We start from the raw sequence: 12,507 nt of genomic DNA on the forward strand, positions 1-12,507 counted from the left end.
TATATAGCCCCCATATAAACCGATCCCGAGATTTGGTTTTGGAGCCTCTTGGAGGAGCAAATTTCATCCGAGTCAGTTGAAATTTGGAACATTTTGCTAGTATGTGGCCGTTAACAACCATCCATATCGGTCTATAGTTGTATATAGCCCTCAGATAAATCGATCCCCAATCACACAAAAATTGGTCCATATCAAGTTCATAATTGTATATAGTCCCCATATAAGCGATCCCCATATTTAATTCTGGCTCTCTACCACGTATGGACTAACTCACAATTTAGAAAACGATCTTAAGAAGTTTTAAGATACCACAACCCAAGTAATTCGATTGTGGATGGCAGTCTTTAGTACAAGCTTCTATGCAATGCATGGTGGAGGGTACATAAGATTTGGCCTGGCCGAACTTACGGCCGTATTTACTTGTTTTTGTTTAATATATCTCCCGTATGGATTAACTTACAATTTAGAGGACGCTGTTAAGGATTTTTTTAAGATACCTTGCCATCGGCAAGTGTTACCTCAACCCAAGTAATTCGATTGTGGATGACAGTCTTTAGTACAAGTTTCTATGCAATCCATGGTGGTGGATACATAAGATTCTGCCTAGCCGAACTTACGGCCGTATATACGTGTTTATTAAATTAGATGATTAAATAAAAAAACACAACTAAATGAATAATGGCCAATTTCAAACGAATCCGCAAATATCTAATTCAAATATGTGTACACAACTTGCCTGTCTTTCCTTAAAGGAATGTTGATGAGAAAACTAAAAACAAAAAAATTCTCATTTACTAACATGTTTGCGATTTTTAATTTTGCAATTAAATTTGTGTAATAGAGCAAAATTCTAGTTGTTAACCCATACATCACCATCAACATCATCGTCATCCAATTTTAATACCTGACATTCTTCTTCTGGGCTCTAAAGCATAAACCATACTTAAAGTCGATCATTGGTTGGTCGGCATCATGCAAATTCCATTGAATTTCCTCGATGACTATAAAAAATATTTTATAATATTTACAAGCATTGCAGTAGTTTATGGTCTTGGCTATTTCGTGTTCAGCCAGAGTATTTTCCTCTAGGGGCTCCTCTGATGATCTTGGCCAAATGAAAGACAAGGAGTAAGAAAACGCAAGGCTCACTCGATGAAAAATTTTACATAATTAACATGTGAACTCATTAAAAACTTGTTGCAACTTCATAAACAAGATAAAAATTAAACTGCTATGACACGAGAAACAAAAAAGAATTATAAAACAGGAAAAGAAGGCCGCGCAAAAAAAACTTACATTCTATATAAACTATGCAAAAAACATACGAGCATATGCTCATATGGAATATGGTCTCAAAGTAAGGAGGGATGGATATAATGGACACTGTAAAGAATAATTTGGTGCTTTTTATTGCATTCCAAGTTAAAATTAAGTTTTGCATAATTTTTACATGCATTTCAGATTAGGCAGCTGAAGAAAATCGCTCTCTCTTTCATCATTTCTTTCTTCATAAGCATCAAATGCGAAATTAATATCTTTTTTGTACATATAAATAAATAATTTATATCGATCCATTTGCGGTACCCCCCACAATAGAACTACAAATTAGTGGTATTACAATGAGATTTAGTTGGATTACCCCGAGTCGAGGCTGAAGAAAAATGCTGGAGTCGGAGTCTAAGATTTATACTATACGAGAAGTGAACATTATTCTTGATTCTGTCACATCTAGGGTTGCCAGATGATGGTTGCCGAAATCCGGGACATTGCGCCGTACATTCCGTGATTTGTCGGGACAAGCAAAAACAGTCACATTTTCCGATATTAGTTGCCCCTATATTATCACTTGGTAAATTTGCATAAACGCCATGGCGTAGTCGTAATTGTCAGCAAGCTTTGAAATGCCTAAATATATTGGAGCCTCTGAAACTTTCTCCCAAGATGGCTGCGATGATTTTATATAAAACGTAAATAATTTTGGGAATATTTATTTTTATACCCACCACCATAGGATGGGGGGTATATTAACCTTGTCATTCCGTTTGTAACACATCGAAATATTGCTCTAAGACCCCATAAAGTATATATATTCTGGGACGTGGTGAAATTCTGAGTCGATCTGAGCATGTCCGTCCGTCCGTCCGTCCGTCTGTTGAAATCACGCTAACTTCCGAACGAAACAAGCTATCGACTTGAAACTTGGCACAAGTAGTTGTTATTGATGTAGGTCGGACGGTATTGCAAATGGGCCATATCGGTCCACTTTTACGTATAGCCCCCATATAAACGGACCCCAAAATTTGGCTTGCGAGGCCTCTAAGAAAACCGAATTTCATCCGATCCGGCTGAAATTTGGTACATGGTGTTGGTATATGGTCTCCAACAACCATGCAAAAATTGGTCGATATCGGTCCATAATTATATATAGGCCCCATATAAACCGATCCCCAGATTTGACCTCCAGAGCCCCTTGGAAGAGCAAAATTCTTCCCATTCGGTTGGAATTTGGTACGTGATGTTAGTATATGGTATCCACCAACCATGCAGGAATTGGTTCCTATCAGTCCATAATTATATATAGCTCCCATATAAACCGATCCTCAGATTTGACCTCCGGTGCCTTTTGGAGAAGCAACATTCATCCGATCTGCTTGAAATTTGGTACGTGGTGGTAGTATATGATATTTAACAACCATGCCAAAAGTGGTCCATATCAGTCCATAATCGTACATAGCCCCATATAAATCGATCCCGAGATTTGGTTTTGGAACCTCTTGGAGGAGCAAATTTCATCCGAGTGAGTTGAAATTTGGTACATTGTGCTAGTATATGGTCGTTAACAACCATGCCTAAATAGGTCCATATCGGTCTATAGTTATATATGGCCCTCAGATAAATCGATCCCCAATCACACAAAAATTGGTCCATATCAAGTTCATAATTGTATATAGCCCCCATTTAAGCGACCCCCATATTTCAATTCTGGCTCTCTACGTACAAAAAGTCCATATCGATTCGTAATTATTTGTAGACTTAACTATACATAACTTTTTTGTCTAATATATACCATGTATGGACTAAATCACAATTTAGAAAACGATGTTAAGAAGTTTTAAGATACCACAACCCAAGTAATTCGGATGATAGTCTTTCGTAGAAGTTTCTACGCAATCCATGGTGGTGGGTACATAAGATTCGGCCTGGCCGAACTTGCGGCCGTATATACTTGTTTTTTTTTTTTTTTTTTTTAACGGAAACCTAAACTTATATTTACTCTGAGGTGACAAATTTCAACCGGATCGGATGAAATTTGCTCCTCCAAGAGACTCCGGAGGTCAAATCTGGGGATCTGTTTACATTGGGGCTATATATAATTACGAACCGATATTAACCAATTTTTGCATGGCTGTAAGAGACCATAAAGTAACACTACGTACCAAGTTTTAGCCGGATCAAATGAATTTTGCTCCTCCAAGAGGCTCTGAAGGTCAAATATGGGGATCTGTTTATATTGGGGCTATATATAATTATGAACCGATATTGACCAATTTTTGCATGGTTGTTATAGACCATATTCTTACACCACGTATCAAATTTCAACCGCATCAGATGAATTTTGCTCCTCCGAGAGGCTCCGCAAGCCAAATCTGGGAGTCGGTTTACATGGGGGCTATACGTTAAAGTGGTCCGATATGGCTCATTTGCAATACAATCCGATCTAAATCAATAAGAACTGCTTATGCCACGTTTCAAGTCGATAGCTTGTTCCGTTCGGAAGTTAGCGTGATTTCAACAGACGAACTGCCGGACAGACGGACTGACATACATAGATCGACTCAGAATTTCACCACGACCCAGAATATATATACTTTATGGGGTCTTAGAGCAATATTTCGATGTGTTACAAACGGAATGACAAAGTCCTATGGTGGAGAGTATACACTGAAAAAAATATTGTCGTGAGGTCAAAGATTTCATGTCTTTAAAATGCGAATGCAAATTTTGCTTAGCATAGCATAATATGAATTTTTTTCCTTGTCCAAAAGTCGATAAACTTTTCAATGAAGTCGTATTGTCCTTATAATTAAGCGACTTCACTTAAAAATGGTATCATAATATGAAAGAAATAATGTTTGAGCTAAGGTCAACTTGGGAGCCACCGTGGTGCAATGGTTAGCATGCCCGCCTTGCATACACAAGGTCGTGGGTTCGATTCCTGCTTCGACCGAACACCAAAAAGTTTTTTTAGCGGTGGATTATCCCACCTCAGTAATGCTGGTGACATTTCTGAGGGTTTCAAAGCTTCTCTAAGTGGTTTCACTGCAATGTGGAACGCCGTTCGGACTCGGCTATAAAAAGGAGGTCCCTTAAAAGGAGGTCGCTTAACATCGAATCGGGCAGCACTCAGTGATAAGTGGTATCAGTCCAATGTGGTATCACAATGGACTGAATAGTCTAAGTGAGCCTGATACTTCGGGCTGCCACCTAACCTAACCTAACCTAAGGTCAACTTGACTTTAATAATTCAGGAAAATTCTTTAAATTTAATGAAATTGTCTTTAAATTTGTTGTCTTCTTGCATCTTGAATATAAAGCAAAAAATCGTTCAAATATAGGACCTGTTTTCAAAACTTTTTTAAAGAAGTTTTTTACTTGAGACATAGAATAATTTCTACTGGAAGTCGAGTCTTAATTTGGAAAATCATTTTTAAAGGACTTTGATAGCATATGAAGAAAAAGCTGAGAAGCGAAAAATTAAAATTTGCTTCCTAGAAGCAAGTAGAGGTGTGCATGTGAGTAATATTTTACTTACGCTCATGCACATTCACGACGGAAAAATCGTACCCACGCACGATATTGTTTGGTAGGTCTCACGCTCGCGCACACTCACGAAAAGAAAACTTTTACTCACGCACGAAAATGTCGTGACTCACGAAAAATATCGTGACTCACGGAATATGTCGTGAGTAATTTACCTGAGGGACGTGTCTGCAATCATGAGCACGAATACAATCGAGAGCGTTATTAAACTCTTACCATCCTAGGTGTCACTAAAATTGGAAATGAATTAAACTTTTAAGCGTAATTCATTACTCACGCGCACCCACGAAGATATTGTTTTCGTGACTCACGCTCACGCATGACATTTTGGTTTGTTAATCACGCTCACGCATGACATTTTGGTTTGTTAATCACGCTCACGCTGTTGACATGAGCGTGACTCACGCGTGAGTCACGAAAATTTTCGTGAGTCACGACAATTTCGTGTCACGTGCAAACCTCTAGAAGCAAGTACATGAAACCCAAATTTAAAAGATAATTGTGTCTTAAAAGTATCCTTACTTGTATTCTCCGCTTCTTTGGCAAAATCTGTTGGAACCGGACATGGTTTTTTTTTCAGTGTAACAAAGATAATATTAGTTTAGGTGGCAGCCCGATGTATCAGGCTCCCTTAGACTATTCAGTCCAGATAATATTGGTGTCTCACATTATTGTGACACCTATGTTCCAATCATTTTATTGGTTTGTGGGTATCACTATGTCCTTTTTAGTCTTAGTACCAACTTACCTAACCTAAAATATCCCAAACACAAGCTATTGAGAAGTTTTACAAGACTTAATTCTTGTAGAAATCGCACTTCAGTGAAATACTCAAAAAGTTCTTAAAAGAGTTCCTTTTCAGTGTATCGCCCGTAGTTTGCATGTATGCTAAATATGAGCAAAAAACTTAAAGGAAGTGAGACTTTACGCCTCATATGCTGTCAATCGTTCGCCCTCCAGAACATTTAAGCATTTCTTGCCAGCCACTATGCCTTCCGCATGCAATGTGGTCGCCTCTGAAGATGCACCACACCTCACCCTTCCATATTCTTCACTTTCTCACCGTTCGAACCATTTAGAAGGTAGCAAATCACCGAGCAGCAAAGCAAAAAAAAAAACTTTGCAGCTGTTCCGAACATAGGACCATATGTATGGACAACTGACAACAACAGCAACACCAGTCGTTGACGTAGTTGCCGTCCTCATCGTCATCATCATCGGTAAAGTGTTTTAAGTGCGTTGCTGAAATGTTTATGGCACCCTACAATGGCCATCTTTACTAGCTACATAGGTGCTTGCAAAGGCTGTGTTGAGTGTTGCACCCTGTATGTGACATTGTGGGTAGAGTCGTAAAGATCGATATTTTATTATGGAAATTGATTGCACTTCGAACTCACTCACTTACTCACCCATTTCATAGGCTATTTTATGTGCAGAAAATAGCAGATGTCAACAAAAGGCCATCATAATCGAATAGCGTAACAATACAATGCAATGGAAGTTCTTTAGTTTCCAATTCAATGGTTATATCAATGATCATGGCATTGGTGAACCATAACCAAAGTAATGACTTCATGGGATAGTTTATATTGTGCAGATATACCTTAAAAGTTGAAAGAATAAAATGCAAAGTCTCAAAGTTGATTGTAATTAAAAAGATAGGACAAAAACAAAACTTCCTAGATATCATTTTAATACGGTGGCCATAGATAAATCGGAATGGCTTTGATGTATTTTATATGGGGACTTTGGGATATTATGTGGTGGTTAACTGTTATTGTGGTCTAACAATTTATTTCTAACGGTATTAGGTTCCCTTTAATATCCTATACAGTCATTATACCCTCCACCATAGGATGGGGGTATATTAACTTTGTCATTCCGTTTGTAACACATCGGAATATTGCTCTAAGACCCCATAAAGTATATATATTCTGGGTCGTGGTGAAATTCTGAGTCGATCTGAGCATTTCCGTCCGTTCGCCCGTCTGTTGAAATCACGCTAACTTCCGAACGAAACAAGCTATCGACTTGAAACTTGGCACAAGTAGTTGTTATTGATGTAGGTCAAATAGTATTGCAAATGGGCCATATCAGTCCACTTTTACGTATAGCTCCCATATAAACGGACCGTCAGATTTGGCTTGCGGAGCCTCTAAGAGAACCATATTTCATCCGATTCGGCTGAAATTTGGTACATGGTGTTAGTATATGGTCTCTAACAACCATGCAAAAATTGGTCGAAATCGGTCCATAATTCTATATAGCCCCCATATAAACCGATCCCCAGATTTGGCATACGGCGCCTCAAAGAGAAGCACATTTCATCCGATCCGGCTGAAATTTAGTACATGGTGTTGGTATATGGGCTCAAATAACCATGGAAAGTAGGTCCACATCGGTCCATAATTCTATATAGCCCCCTTATAAACCGATCCCCAGATTTGGCTTACGGAGCCTCTATGAGAAGCAAATTTTATCCGATCCGGCTGAAATTTGGTACATGGTGTTAGTATATGGTCTCTAACAACCGTGCCAGAATTGGTCCATATCGGTCCATAATTATATATAGCCTCCATATAAAACATTCTGCAGATTTGACCTCCGGAGCCTCTTGGAGGAGCAAAATTCATCCGATCCGGTTCAAATTTGGAACGTGGTGTTAGTATATGGCCGCTAACAACCATTCCAAAATTAGTCCATATCGGTCTATAGTTATCCCCAATCACACAAAAAATTTGTCCATAATCATGGTTGCCACTCGAGCCAAAAATAATCTACCAAATTTTTATTTCTATAGAAAATTTTGTCAAAATTTTATTCTATAGAAAATTTTGTTAAAATTTTATTTCTATAGAAAATTTTGTCAAACTGAATTATATACGTATTTAATCGGTCTTTTTATACCCTTCACCACTACTGTGGTACAGGGTATAATAAGTTTGTGCATTTGTATGTAACGCCAAGAAGGAAAAGTCTGAGACCCATCGTTTAGTATACCGATCGTCTTAGAATTAAATTCTGAGTCGATTTAGCGATGTCCGTCTGTCTGTCTGTCCGTCTGTCTGTTGATGTATTTTTGTGTGCAAAGTACAGCTCGCAGTTTTAGTCCGATAGTCCTAAAATTGGTACAGGGTCCTGTTTCGGCTCAAAGACGATCCCTATTGATTTTGGAAAAAATCGGTTCAGATTTAGATATAGCTGTCATATATATTTTTCACCGATCTGGTCATAATTGGCGTGTATATCAACCGATCTTCCTCAAATTCCGTACATCCGAATATTTTATGAGTCTCGTAAAACTTGCAAAATATCAGCCAAATCGGTTCAGATTTAGATATAGCTCCCATATATAGCTTTCGCCCGATTTACACTCATTTGCCCACAGAGGCCAATTTTTTGCTCCGATTTAGTTGAAATTTTGCACAGGGAGTAGAATTAGCATTGTCGATATGCGTGCCAAATTTGGTTGAAATCGGTTCAGATTTAGATATATCTCCCATATATAGCTTTCGCCCGATTTACACTCATATGACCACAGAAACCAATTTTTAACTCCGACAAAGTTGAAATTTTGCACAGGGAGTAGAATTAGCATTGTAGCTATGCGTGCCAAATTTGGTTGAAATCGGTTCAGATTTAGATATAGCTCCCATATATATGTTTTTCTGATTTCGACAAAAATGGTCAAAATACCAACATTTTGCTTGTTAAATCGCCACTGCTTAGTCGAAAAGTTGTAAAAATGACTCTAATTTTCCTAAACTTCTAATACATATATATCGAGCGATAAATCATAAATAAACTTTTGCGAAGTTTCTTTAAAATTGCTTAAGATTTAAATGTTTTCCATATTTTTTTACTAAAATTGTGTTCCACCCTAGTGCATTAGCCGACATAAATTTTGAGTCTATAGATTTTGTAGAAGTCTATCAAATTCTGTCCAGATCGAGTGATATTTAAATGTATTTGGGACAAACCTTTATATAGCCCCCAACACGTTTGACGAATGTGATATAGTATCGAAAATTTAGATCTACTAAGTGGTGCAGGGTATAATATAGTCGGCCCCGCCCGACTTTAGACTTTCCTTACTTGTTTAATTTAATATATACCACGTATGGACTTACTTATAATTTAGAAGACGGTGTTAGGAGGTAATTCGATTTGGATGGCAGTGTTTAGAAGAAGTTTCTACGCAATCCATGGTGGAGGGTACATAAGCATCGGCCTGGCCGAAATTACGTCCGTATATACTTTTTAATTGAAATGTCTTTAATCGCGAAAATGTTAGTGTCAATCACAATTGGGCACAAAAAATAGTTTATTAAAAAATTAATTGATTTTATTTGAAAATTTCATTTAATATTTTAATAATGTTTAATTGGGAGCCACCGTGGTGCAATGGTTAGCATGCCCGCCTTCCATACACAAAGGCGTGGGTTCGATTCCTGCTTCGACCGAACACCAAAAAGTTTTTCAGCGGTGGATTATCCCACCTCAGTAATGCTGGTCACATTTCTGAGGGTTTCAAAGCTTCTCTAAGTGGTTTCACTGCAATGTGGAACGCCGTTCGGACTCGGCTATAAAAAGGAGGTCCTTTGTCATTGAGCTTAACATGGAATCGGGCAGCACTCAGTGATAAGAGAGAAGTTCACCAATGTGGTATCACAATGGACTGAATAGTCTAAGTGAGCCTGATACATCGGACTGCCACCTAACCTAACCTAATGTTTTAATTGATTCAATTAATTTAACCTGCCGTCTGGTTAAATTCGGAGATGGGGCCATGTTTCGTTGTAGCCCATATAGATCGATTTGATTTCTTGAGGGTATGGAAGTTGCTATTTTCATCCAATTTTCATGAAGTTCTATTGCCAATTTAAATGTTTTGGTTAAAGTTTTCCTATTTGCTTGAAATTTTCAAGGACGGTTAGACAAAGATCGGCTACTTTATTTTTCGATATTTGGTCGGAAAAAACTAAACTTCTCCGATTTACTAGAAATCTACAAAAGACATATGAGGAAGTTATGAAATTCATGTGTTCCCTAAATAGGGACTTACGTTTCTAATATAGGCATGGGAGGGGAAGCTGCTTCTTGCCAGGCAGGCATATGACCATATTTAGGTATAGCCCCCATATAGACTGATCTCCCGAATTGATCCATTTAAGATTCGGCCTGGCTGAACTTACTACCGTTTATACTTATTTGGCCAATTTGACAGAATTACCAATGATAAATGTGAGAGTTAATTATCAAACTATATCGATCTTTTAAAAGAGATCACCCAAAAGCAGGTTTAACACAAATTTTATTAGCATGAATTTAGACCAATTTAAATTCAGAACATCTTTAATCACCATTTAACGCTAATTATTGTAATTTAATGGGCAAATGAGATCATTTCGAAAGTAGTAATCACAATTCACATTCTGTGAATTCCATATATACAACTGGGTCACTTTGTTTTCCCTCAATCTCCCCCGTCTCAGCCAAAGCTATAAAAACTGATTCCATAAAGTCAAATATTAATTTTAAATTCAATTTTAGGTTAACCAACTTGGAAATATTGATATCGTGTGGAGATTAATTGATTTCACTTCTTCTTTCAGCAAAGAAAAAAAGGAACTCTTAGATACATATTAGTATAAGCAATGTAAATGATCTTTTTTTTTGGGAGGGTTGGGGGTTTCTGCTATTGACTGTTGGTCGTTGTTTTCCACTCAACGAAGACCAAACTTTACGTTACTTTTTTTTGGTTAATGATCTGTCGATTTTAATTTAATAAAATGCCAATGTATTATGAAAAATGATGCCGTACCCAAAACCAAGGAAAAATATACAATATATGGTAGTTTAAGATATAGAGAATGTGCTATTTTCATATGGTATGGTAATTTCCTCTATTGCCATTGTGGGTAATGATACGACCACCACCACAGCCGCCAGTATCACCATTGCCTGCCACTACGGCTAATATAAACCAATTGAATTTGTTAACTTTTGTAGTCATTAATCACAAAAAAAGAACATGAAGCGGAAAGGGTTCTTGCGTTGTTTTTTTTCTTTTTTATGATGTTTGTTTGCCACACATTGCGTTTATTTAGGAAAGTCGATATCGTGTGGCAGGCCGTTGCGTTTCCTTGGAATTTTGAAATTTATTCACACACGCGCTGAGCAAAAAAAAAAACAAGAAACAAAAAACTGCCAAAAAGGTTTGTGGTTATATTATACAGAAATGTATGTACATTGGGAGCTAAAAGAAAAATTTCACTACACACCTCAAATGAAATCAGACATTATATGGGTATTATTAGGGTATGTTGAGGATTTCGCGATGATTAAAATTTTTTCTCATATTTAAATGGTAACTTTTAAACCAAGATCAGTAACTGTAAGAAACTCCTGATGTTCTTGTTAAGTTCTCTTCATATATATTCGAAGCATCGTTATGGAATTCTACCACTTGTGGCACGGTTGCCACAATTGTTAGAATTCTACCAAAAATGGTATATTTTTTACTGTTTGGTAGATTGGTAGAATTGTTGATGTTTTGGTAGATTTTGTCAGAATATTCCTCCCTACCTTAGAGGTACTTCATGAATTTTATATAGAAATAAAATTAGACTAAATTTTCAGTATAAATAAAATGTTGACAAAATTTTCTCTACAAATAAAATTTTGACAAAATTGTCTATAGAAATTAAATTAAAAAAATTTATCTATGGAAATTAAATTTAGCAAAATTATCTATAGAAATTAAATTTTGACAAAATTTTCTATAGATATAAAATTTTCGATAGAAATAAAATTATGACAAAAATTTCTATAGAAATACAATTTTGACAAAAATTTCTATAGAAATAAAATTTTGGCAACATTTACTATAGAAACAAAATTTATACAAAATTTTCTATAGAATTAAAATTTTGGCAAAACTTTCTATAACTTTTTATAAAATTTACGATAAAATTAAATTTTCCATAATATTTTCTATAGAAATAAAATGTTTATAAAATTTTTTATAGAAATAAAATTTTGACAAAATTTCTATAAAAATAAAATTTTGACAAAATTTTCCATAGAAATAAAATCGTGACAAAATTTTCAATAGAAACAAAATGTTGACAAAATTGTTGATAGAAATAAAATTTTGACAAAATTGTCTATAAAAATAAAATGTTGACAAAATTTTCTATACACACAAAAAAAATTTTTTTCTGATTCAATCAAGAAATTAATTGATCCAATTAATTTTTTAATTGAAATGTCTTCAATCACAGAAATGATAGTATCAATTAAAATATTAATTGATACTATTAATTTGTGTGGTTAGGTTAGGTTAGGTTAAAGTGGCAGCCCGATTAAGATTCAGGCTCACTTAGACTATTCAGTCTATTGTGATAATTTTCGTGACAATTTGTGTGGTTGATTTTTGTTTCAATTAAAAAAATTGTTGAATCAATTAAATTTTTAATTGAATTTTTTTAAAACTCGATTAAAATTTTAATTGGAAAAATTTTTGTGAAATTTTTTTCTGTGTAGAAATTAAATTTTGACAAAATTATCTATAGAAATTAAATTTGGCAAAATTATCTATAGAAATTAAATTTTTACAAAATTTTCTATGGATATAAAATTTTCTATAGAAATAAAATTTTGACAAAATTTTCTAATAAAGCA

The 12,507-nt window shown here is 35.7% G+C and overlaps 1 protein-coding gene across 1 annotated transcript in view; it reads right to left on the bottom strand.

The window, feature by feature from the left end:
• The window catches only part of LOC142228560 (uncharacterized), a 126,719-nt gene that overhangs the window by 80,429 nt on the left and 33,783 nt on the right, over positions 1-12,507 (bottom strand). The window lies entirely within an intron of this gene.

The sequence above is a fragment of the Haematobia irritans genome, chromosome 3 (genome assembly GCF_050003625.1).
Source record: "Haematobia irritans isolate KBUSLIRL chromosome 3, ASM5000362v1, whole genome shotgun sequence".
Classification (NCBI taxonomy): domain Eukaryota; kingdom Metazoa; phylum Arthropoda; class Insecta; order Diptera; family Muscidae; genus Haematobia; species Haematobia irritans.